Genomic DNA, 9,428 nt, shown 5'->3' with positions numbered 1-9,428 from the left:
TTTGGGTAGTTGAGATGTAGAAAGCAAACTCCCAGAAAATGTCAGAGATAACAAAGCTAAAACTTATTCACTTATTTATAGCATGGCTGTTCTTTCCCTTAACAAGTCTTAATCCCTTCAATTTTCTAGAGTTTGCTAAGTAAATCAGGTTTTTTGGAAAACATACTCATTTAAAAAGTTATTTATTTATTCACCTAGTCAACTGCTTATCCATTCAATAATAATTAAATGCCTGCTTAGTGCAAAACACAATTGTAGGCATTCGGAAAAGGGACAACAAATCTCTATAATTACTTAAATGTTTTCCAATTCAGTTAAAAGTAGTCAAGATTTAATACATGTGTATACAATATACAAAACTGAACAAGGCTTTGTTACAATACAAAAAAAGTGTTAGACATATCACCTGCCTTCCTGAGATCTTAGTCTAGTGATTGGGATAGACACATCCACGTCATTCTAGAACAAACTGTGCTATAATAGAGAAACAGACAAGATAGTATTGATATAAAGGAATGACTGAGAGCATTTCTAACTAAAGTCTCTGGGACTTTCATTTCATTAAAACCCTTATTTAGTGGCAATAAAATGCCAGAAGTAACTATGTTGATATGTTCTTTATGCACATGTCTTAAAATGTTGGATTTGGATTGTGTTCAAAATGGCATTCATCACAAAATTATGAGCATTTAAAAAAAACATTAAGAATACTTTTTTTTTTTTAAAGCATGACAGACTGATGAATAAACCTCTGGTCTATCTTTCTCCTCTTGGTATTCAATTTTTATTTAAAGAGGAAAGGTGGGGCGCCTGGGTGGCGCAGTCGGTTAAGCGTCCGACTTCAGCCAGGTCACGATCTCGCGGTCTGTGAGTTCGAGCCCCGCGTCAGGCTCTGGGCTGATGGCTCAGAGCCTGGAGCCTGTTTCCCATTCTGTGTCTCCCTCTCTCTGGCCCTCCCCCGTTCATGCTCTGTCTCTCTCTCTGTCCCAAAAATAAATAACGTTGAAAAAAAAATTTAAAAAAAAAAAAATAAAAATAAAGAGGAAAGGTAAAAATAAATAACTCTTCTATTCTCCAGGACAACTGCTATTTTATGCAAATAACATGTTATCTATGGGTATATGACCATTAACTTTTAGTTTTACTGAAAATGAACTATAGACATTTCTTTCTGTATTTAATTTTTTTTGACAAAAATTATATGCTTCTGGTGGGTACAACATGTCTTGATAGACATATACATTGTGGAATGAATGATCACCACAATCAAGGTAATTAGCATATCTATTACATCACATAATTACCTCCTCCCTTTTTTGTAATAAGAACATAAAGATCTACCCTCTTAGCAAATTTCAATTATCCAGTAAAAGAATGAAACAAATTCAGGAGCTAAAGAATACAGTGAATGAGGGGCAGCTGGGTGGCTCAGTCAGTTAAGCGTCCAACTAGGGCTCAGGTCGTGATCTCACGGTTCCGGGGTTCAAGCCCTGCTTTGGGCTCTGTGCTGACAGCTCAGAGACTGGAGCCTGCTTCGGATTCTGTGTCTCCCTCTCTCACTGCCCTTCCCCTGCGCGTGTTCTGTCTCTCTCTCTCTCTCAAATGTAAACAAAACTTTTTTTACAAAAGAAGACAACAATGAGATGAAAAATGCAGAGTGCTCTTTGAGCAGAGTGGTTTGTTACTTCTTCACTGCTGCTTTATCATTTAATTCAATGCTCTTGAGAGATAGGTGAAGAGGGTTTCCTATTTATGATCTGTCTGCTTTGTTTTCTGGCTACATGAAGTTCTCCTCCCATTCCCCTTCCCTCTTATTCCAGAGCCATATTCAGTGACAGGTGGCAGGCTGAGTGAGCCTGTGGGAAACAGATCCATTTCAGGTTGAGGACATTGCTGCAAACCCATTATCCGGGCAAATAATGCAGTGGTTTTATACAGAGGCTTGATCAGGGACTAGTAGATTTTCGAAAGAATGAAGTGAAGGGTACTAAAGCAAAGGAGATAGATTCAAAGTTCCCGACCTCCATTTTTTGTCTAATACAGAACTTTTAAGCCATAGAAGCAGGTTCTGCCGGGCACCCTGACATAATTAGACAGAGAGAGAGACAAGCACGGTTCACAGTATCCCACTTTATTTTCATTAGCTGGCACTACCTGATGCTGAGTTTGAGCAATCACATTTTGGACCTTCTGACTTGGAGCGTGGTGTGATAGAAACAGCTCTAAATATGCCAGAAGGTAAGTGTTTAAGACCTGGTTTAGCCTCTCATTAGCTCTGCAGACATGGGCAAGTCACGTAAAACCTCTGAAGCTCACTTTATTTGAGTGCAAAATGGGGTTTAGAATACATTAAAAGGCTGTTGTGAGAAGGACATGGGATCATGAGAGTAAAAGAAGTCTGAAAGCTATTTAGAAAATTAGGTATTGCAATCTCTCTTCTTGGTAATATGTCCTGAACAACATTTTTTTTTTCAAATGAAGGTTTTTATTGTCTGCTTTTGTGTCTAGAAATGTTCACCTACTAGAAGTAAAAAATAGATATAGACACTTCCCTTTAACAGAGTGTAAAGGATGTAAAATGCAGGTGGTGTCGATGAGGCTGAATCAAGGTAATCACAGGTGGAACAACTCATCTAGGAAGTGGCAAAATAGAATCTGGCTGAAGTAGAAGAGCAGACAGAGAAGGAAGGAGAAAGAGGGAGGGAGAAGAGAAAAAGAGGGGAGAGAGGGAGAGAGAGGAAAGAGGGAGAAATAAGACTTTGGGTGTTATTGGTAATCTCCAGGGCTAAACTACGGTTTGGTGTTACCGGTAATCTCTAGAGCTAAACCACAGTTTCTCAACTTTAGCTGCATACTGGAATCACCCATGACATTAAAAATACTGTTGCCTGAGTTTCATCCCCAGAAATTCTGACTTAATTGGCCCGGGGTAGATTTTTTTTTAAAGTGCTTCGGGTGATTCTATTCTGCAGCAAAGCTGAGAACCACTGAACCAAAGCACTGCCTCTCTGACCTGAATGAACATACAAGTCACTTTGAAAATGCAGCCTGGAATAGTGCCTGAGGTTCTAGCTCCTAACAGGCTCCTAACAAGCTTTCTCTAACTTCTGGACAGTTTTAGTGAGGTAATTGAAAAAAGTGATAAAATGATGATGATAATGACGGCTAACGTTTAATGAATGTTGCTGGGGAAAGAAACTTTTTCTCTATCCTCTTAAGTTCTTCTGGCTGGTCTAAGACTCAAATTCACCTGAGAGAGATTAACAGAAGGAAATCAAATTTAATGACTAGGTACAGGTAATCCACATAAGCATAAAAGATTCCAAAGACAGGCAGAGCAAGAAAAGAGGGTAAGGGGAAAGAGGGTGAGGAGAAAGAGGGTAAAGGTTTGGGGTTTCAGAGGGAATGAAGGCAACTCAAAGGAAGAATGGAAAGAGGCATCCAAATGTTTGCTGGGCCACCCAGAAGCAATGGGCTATAGAGAGGAATTTTAACAAACAGACCTTGCTAAGTTCCTCTTGTTTACCACCCCTAATTCATATTATAATGTAGTTATCTACGTGATAGCTCTTTTGAGGAGCATGTCCTCTATCTAAATTTTCTTTAGGCACTTAAGAGGAAGGTCAAAGCTTCTTCCTGAGTCTTTTGGGCCTTAATTGTTTTCAGCTCAAAATAATCTGCAGGCCAAAGTGACACATCTTGAGGCAACTTGTTCTGAACCCCTAAATATATGCCAGACACTGTGCTGGATATTTCCAGGGTTAACTTGTTAAAATCCTAAGAACAACCTAAAAGGGGTTGGTATTATCATTACCCTGGTTTTACAAATGAGGGAACTGAGGCTTAAAAAGTCAGATATCTTACCTAAGTTTGAAAACCTGGTAAACATATTTGAATTCTGGTAGTCTGACACTGAGCCTGTGCTCTTCGTGATTCTATTATCCTAATTCTGAAATGATTCCGTAGCCCTACTTTTTAAGTGTTAGGTATACTGCAGGAGAGAAAATCTGAAAGAAAAAAGCAAAAATAGGAAGCATCTGAAATACTGGTGCAGATTTAAATGAGATTAAAACCCACAACCTGTCTCATGGCTTTTCACTATGGGAACAGCTAGGAGTGGCATGAGAATTGTTACAGAGAAATCATTAATACTTTACTCTGGATAAGTCAAGTCATAGACTTTGTCAAGATTAACTCAACTTATACTGCTCATCATATCACATGGGCAAATTTAAAAATCCTAAAACCTCGGTCACATCCCAAACCAAATAAATCAGACTGTCTGCGAGTAGGGCCCATACATTAATTAGCATTTGGTAAAGCTTCTCAGGGATTCCAAATTGCAGCAAAGGTTGCTGATCACTGGGTTTGGAGTATGAGGTCCTGGGAGGAAATTGATGCCACTAATGATAGAGTCTAAATGTCACATTTCCTGGGCAGCTTATTCTAGCAGCTAGAGGTATTTGCTTTTTTCTCTGAACCTCCCTGGCTTCTATCTCTACCTCGCTGAGAACACTGACCACATTCTGCCTTTAAGCTAAGTATTTGTGCCTTTGTTCAGAGAAGTGCCTTACAAAAGGCTTTTCCCTAGACAATGTCCTTGAGAGAAGTCATCGTTAACAAAGGATTCCATGGTCAAAACAGTTGAATTAACATTGTAACTGAACCTAACAAAAGAATTTGTCCACCCCAATGCACAGCAAGCCAATAAAAACTGACACCAAGATTTTGCAGTGAAGAAAAATAGACACTTTATTGGTGTGGCACCATCCAGGGAAAACAGAGAGCCAATATCCCAAAGTCCTGAATTCCCGGATGGCTGGCAAATGAGGGTATTTAAAGACAAATTTGAGCCAGGGGTCTCTGGAGAAGGTAGACACCATTGCTTGGAGACCCATGAGATCATGTCACTTCGTCTGATCCTCTGGAGGTCTTTTCTTGAGAGAGACTTGGAATCCGAAAAATATCTTAATTCATTATGTTAGAAGTTTCATTAAGTACATTTGGTGATTATATCTTCAGGGTAGTGCTGGTTAACTACTTGTGAGCTAGTGAGGTTGCATTCCTATAGGTTCCTTGGCCAGTCCCGCCATGCCTGGGAGAAATAGGACCTTAGTGTTCATTCTTTCACCTGAAATGACAAAAATGGAAGCCAGATTCAGCACTGTGTATGTGTCACTCTCTTAGAGACTTCCAATGATTACTTCATAAAAACTCTAAGATGTTCTGTAGTAAGGAAGCATCTTTAACTTTGTTTAGGTGGGAGTTTTCAAAATTATCTGAACGTAAAATACTCTTGACATTCTGTTTTTATACACAAAGTTTGGGGAGAGGAAATTCTAGTTTAGAAAAGAAGGATGGACTTATAGAGTAAGAGCTGATTATAAATCTAAGAAAAATAATAGCAAACCTCACAAGTTATTGTGAAGAATTAAAGCAAATGAGATAATAAATAATAAATATAAGTAATAATAAATTAAATTTCATCACTTATGTAACATGTCTATTATAGTTCCTGTTACTATGGGCTACTTTTTTTTTTTTTTTTTAATTTTTTTTTTTCAACGTTTATTTATTTTTGGGACAGAGAGAGACAGAGCATGAACGGGGGAGGAGCAGAGAAGAGGGAGACACAGAATCGGAAACAGGCCCCAGGCTCTGAGCCATCAGCCCAGAGCCTGACGCGGGGCTCGAACTCCCGGACCGCGAGATCGTGACCTGGCTGAAGTCGGACGCTTAACCGACTGCGCCACCCAGGTGCCCCAAGGGCTACTTTCTTTTTTGTCTTTTTAGTCTCAAGAGTATCTAGGACAGGTCTTACCTTTTACACACACACACACACACACACACACACACACACACAGAAACAAAGTTGTTTTCGTTCTTTCAAAGTTGTAAGAAAATCCTACACTTTATAGGTGGATGTCAAGAGCACTAAATGCCACCTAAATTGATATTCTTTTCTGCATTTCCTCTATTATTAATGCTTATAGAGTAAGAAGAAACTATTGAAGACAATCTCCTGTTAAAATTTAGCACTCACTATTGATTGATTGATTGGTTGATTGGGTATTCACTGGGCAATTATTATGCACAAGACACTCTGGGAGATGAAAACATTGGTAAGACACAGTCACTTAGGGGCTCACTGCAGTGCTATGTCTATATAGAGGGGGAAATATAAAGAATAGAAACCAGTGATTTTGTTGTTGAGGGCACATACAGTTCATCTTCCAGCGCTACCTCTCGATTCCCATCCTGCCTCACTGGGTATTCAGTCTAAACCCAGCTCCTATTGGAGTAGTCTAGTTCCAGATGAAGTTGAAAAGCAATGAAGACAAGAAAGTTCTTCATGACCTTTAAGGTTGCTGTTTAAGGTTATTTAGTGTAACTTTTCTTCCTCAACTTGCTGGCTTCTTATGGGAGTTTCATAGGCCAGGAGGGATGAGCTATTAGTTTATTATACAAAATGTGAGCTAGGATTATAGGGAGGAGCATTTTTTTTTTACCTAGACTTTTCTACAACTCTCAAGGATTACTTCTTCCTTTTTTAAAATTTGATCCAGTGGTTATACCTATACTCTTAAGGCAATGATTCTCACACCTGGCCACACAGTAGAAGCTCTAGGAGATTAGGACTTCATGTTTTCTTTATTTTTAAGCTTTCTAGGTACTTCCACCGTGCAGCCCCAGTTAAGAAACACAACCTTAGAAGGACTCCACTATGTTTTTCACTTTTGTTATATTAACTGCTTTATCTAAAACTTCAGGCTTGGAAAGCCCTGATGATGCTGGTTGTGTGTTTTCAACAAGGAGGGTTTACCAGAAGCACAGTCGAAACTCATGAGATGGTGAGGTTCATATCCTGACCCCTGATTCCCAGCAGCAAACTACTAAATATGTAAAATACTGTGATACCCATTTGTACCATGAAGGTTTTAGGAAAATAAGAAACTCATTATTGCTTTTAGCCAGGTGAGTCAACAAAGCAGCAACTGGCACTTTATTTAAGATCTCTGGAAGAACCTGAAACAACTCTCTGAGCAGTTAGTCAAAGTGGACACTGATACATGGATAAACACCGCTTTCTAACTTTATCTTTGAACATAAAGGGAAGGACAAAGTATTTGGTAAAAAAATTAAATTCACCAATATTTCCAGCTTTATTTCCAAAAATATCTTAAGCGATCTTTTGATTTACAAAATGTGAAAAATACTTTCCTCTCTTTCCTTTAACTCACTCGGCAGTGGGGATAAAGTTCATTTTTAATATTCAGTAGTGGTTTAGGAATCTTTCTAGGCAGTCGCTTAAGGATAATCAGCTTGGAAATATTTTATTTTATGTTAAATACACAGAGATGGTGTTTCTTAAGCTTTTGATAAATATTTTTGGAGATAAAATTAAAGCCCGTCTCATATTTATGTTGACTATAAAGAAGAGAAATATAGATACTTTTGATTCAAAGTGAAACTGCTTTATACTTTATACATAATGCTCTGCAGTATTATTTTAACATACAGAAGAGCCAAAGAAAATTAAATTTGTCATTCAGTTTTTTCCCTTCCTATGCCAACAGAAATGGTAAACAGCAAGATGATAATCAGGCAAAACTAAATCTTTCCTGAGTGCATATTTTCCCATTAGTGTGGCCTTTATTTTAAGGCAAATACAGAATAGTTGAGTAGAAAAGGGAAGGTGGATAGTGATGTGGAAATTGTTGGCATTCAGAGCCAATGGCCAAGAAAGAATTCTTGAGACATCTTCCATGCCAAAAGGTGGTTTTATTAAAGCATGGGGAGGGGCCCCTGGGTGGCTCAGTCGGTTGAGCATCTGACTTAGGCCCAGGTCATGATCTTGAGGTTCACAAGTTCAATCTTGAGGTTCACAAGTTCCAGACCTTGCTTCGGATTCTGTCTCCCTCTCTGTCTGCCCCTCCCAAGCTCGTGCTCTGTCTCTCTCTCTTTCTCAATAAGTAAATTAATTAATTAATCAATTAATTAATTAAAAAAAAAGCACAGGGGGACAGGACCCGTGGGCAGAAAAAGCTGCACTGGGGTTGTGACGGGTGACATTATATACTTTCAAGTTGTGAGGGGGTCAGGGATAGCCTAAGTCTCTAAGGAATTTTAGAAACAAGATTTCCAGGACCTTGAGGGGCCTTGCTATTGTGAGAAAAAGGTCATTTACTGTTCAGTAGAACCTCAGTCATGCGACCCTTCATATGTCTGTCAGTGGGCCATATGCTTGGAGGATGGTTGCCAACATATATTTGGGGAGTAGAGATAAACGAAGTTTCCAAAGGAATTTTTATATGTTAATGTGGACTCCCAGGATCCTGGGTGGGAGTGGGGATTGGGCTAAGATTGCCTTTTGCAGTTAGCAAAGTGTCATGATCTAGGCAGCTGAGCTCCGGGAGGGAGGTCACTCTGCCTGACTCAGGGATTTGTCAATGGGCTGTAAGCTGTCAGGAAATGTGATTTTTTTCTTTTGCCTTTGTTTCCCACATCCAGCAGTATTTAGTCTCTGGGGTTTCAGACCTCAGATCTAGAGATTCAGACCTGGGGGTAAAAGAAGCAATGAGGATTAACAGTCTTTCTGAAGCTAGAACAAGCTGAAAGAACAATCATTTGATCAGTATTTTACCACCTCTGGGTGCAAATTCTCTGAAAATCCACCACAGCAGAGAGCCTGATCAGAAAAGTGAATATAAATAACGCCATGAATTGCAACCCACTTGTATACTAGAACGGTCACGTCAACTTCCGGGGCTCAGTAGGCACTGCTAATGTGGGTCACTGGTCAGAAACTCCTCCATAAACTTCCATCTTTCTGGGTCTCAGCTCTGCACCTCTGAGCCTCCCTTTTGCTGAGAAGGTTGCAGCCCCTCTCTCCATTAAGGGTATGCTTTTTACAGTTGAAATAAATCAGATCTAATCAAGTGACAAATGATGTCTATTTCTATAGGAGAAGTGGAATGTATTTCATCAAGTCAGGTAAGCAGCAAAAACTGCTCACTGATAGGGGTCCTCCCTTCTAGAAAAGTGTTTCATTGTATCACTAGGGTTCTGCAGTAATCCTGCGGAGGTATGCATTTCACTCCCTCTGTATCTCATTATGCTTTGGTTATTTAACAAGAGGGTGGTAAGAAGAGAAATTAATTGGCGTTTGACTAAAACTCACAAGAAACTTAGGAAGTTTAATGATGTTTTCAATGATTTAAAAGTGCCTGCCCCCATCACCACTACTTACGGTAAATTAAATATCTTATTACGGAAGGATTAAGGTCATTTTAAGTCACATCTAGCTACTTGGGGTGACAGAACCTTCCCTGAAGGCCTGGAGGTGCTCTTTGCCATTAGACTAGATTTTGACAAAAAGATTGGTCACAAAACTGTGCTAAAAGTTTCTGTTACGTGTTAGTGAACAT

This window comes from Lynx canadensis, chromosome B2 (assembly GCF_007474595.2).
Source record: "Lynx canadensis isolate LIC74 chromosome B2, mLynCan4.pri.v2, whole genome shotgun sequence".
NCBI lineage: Eukaryota > Metazoa > Chordata > Mammalia > Carnivora > Felidae > Lynx > Lynx canadensis.
This window is presented reverse-complemented; position numbering follows the sequence as displayed.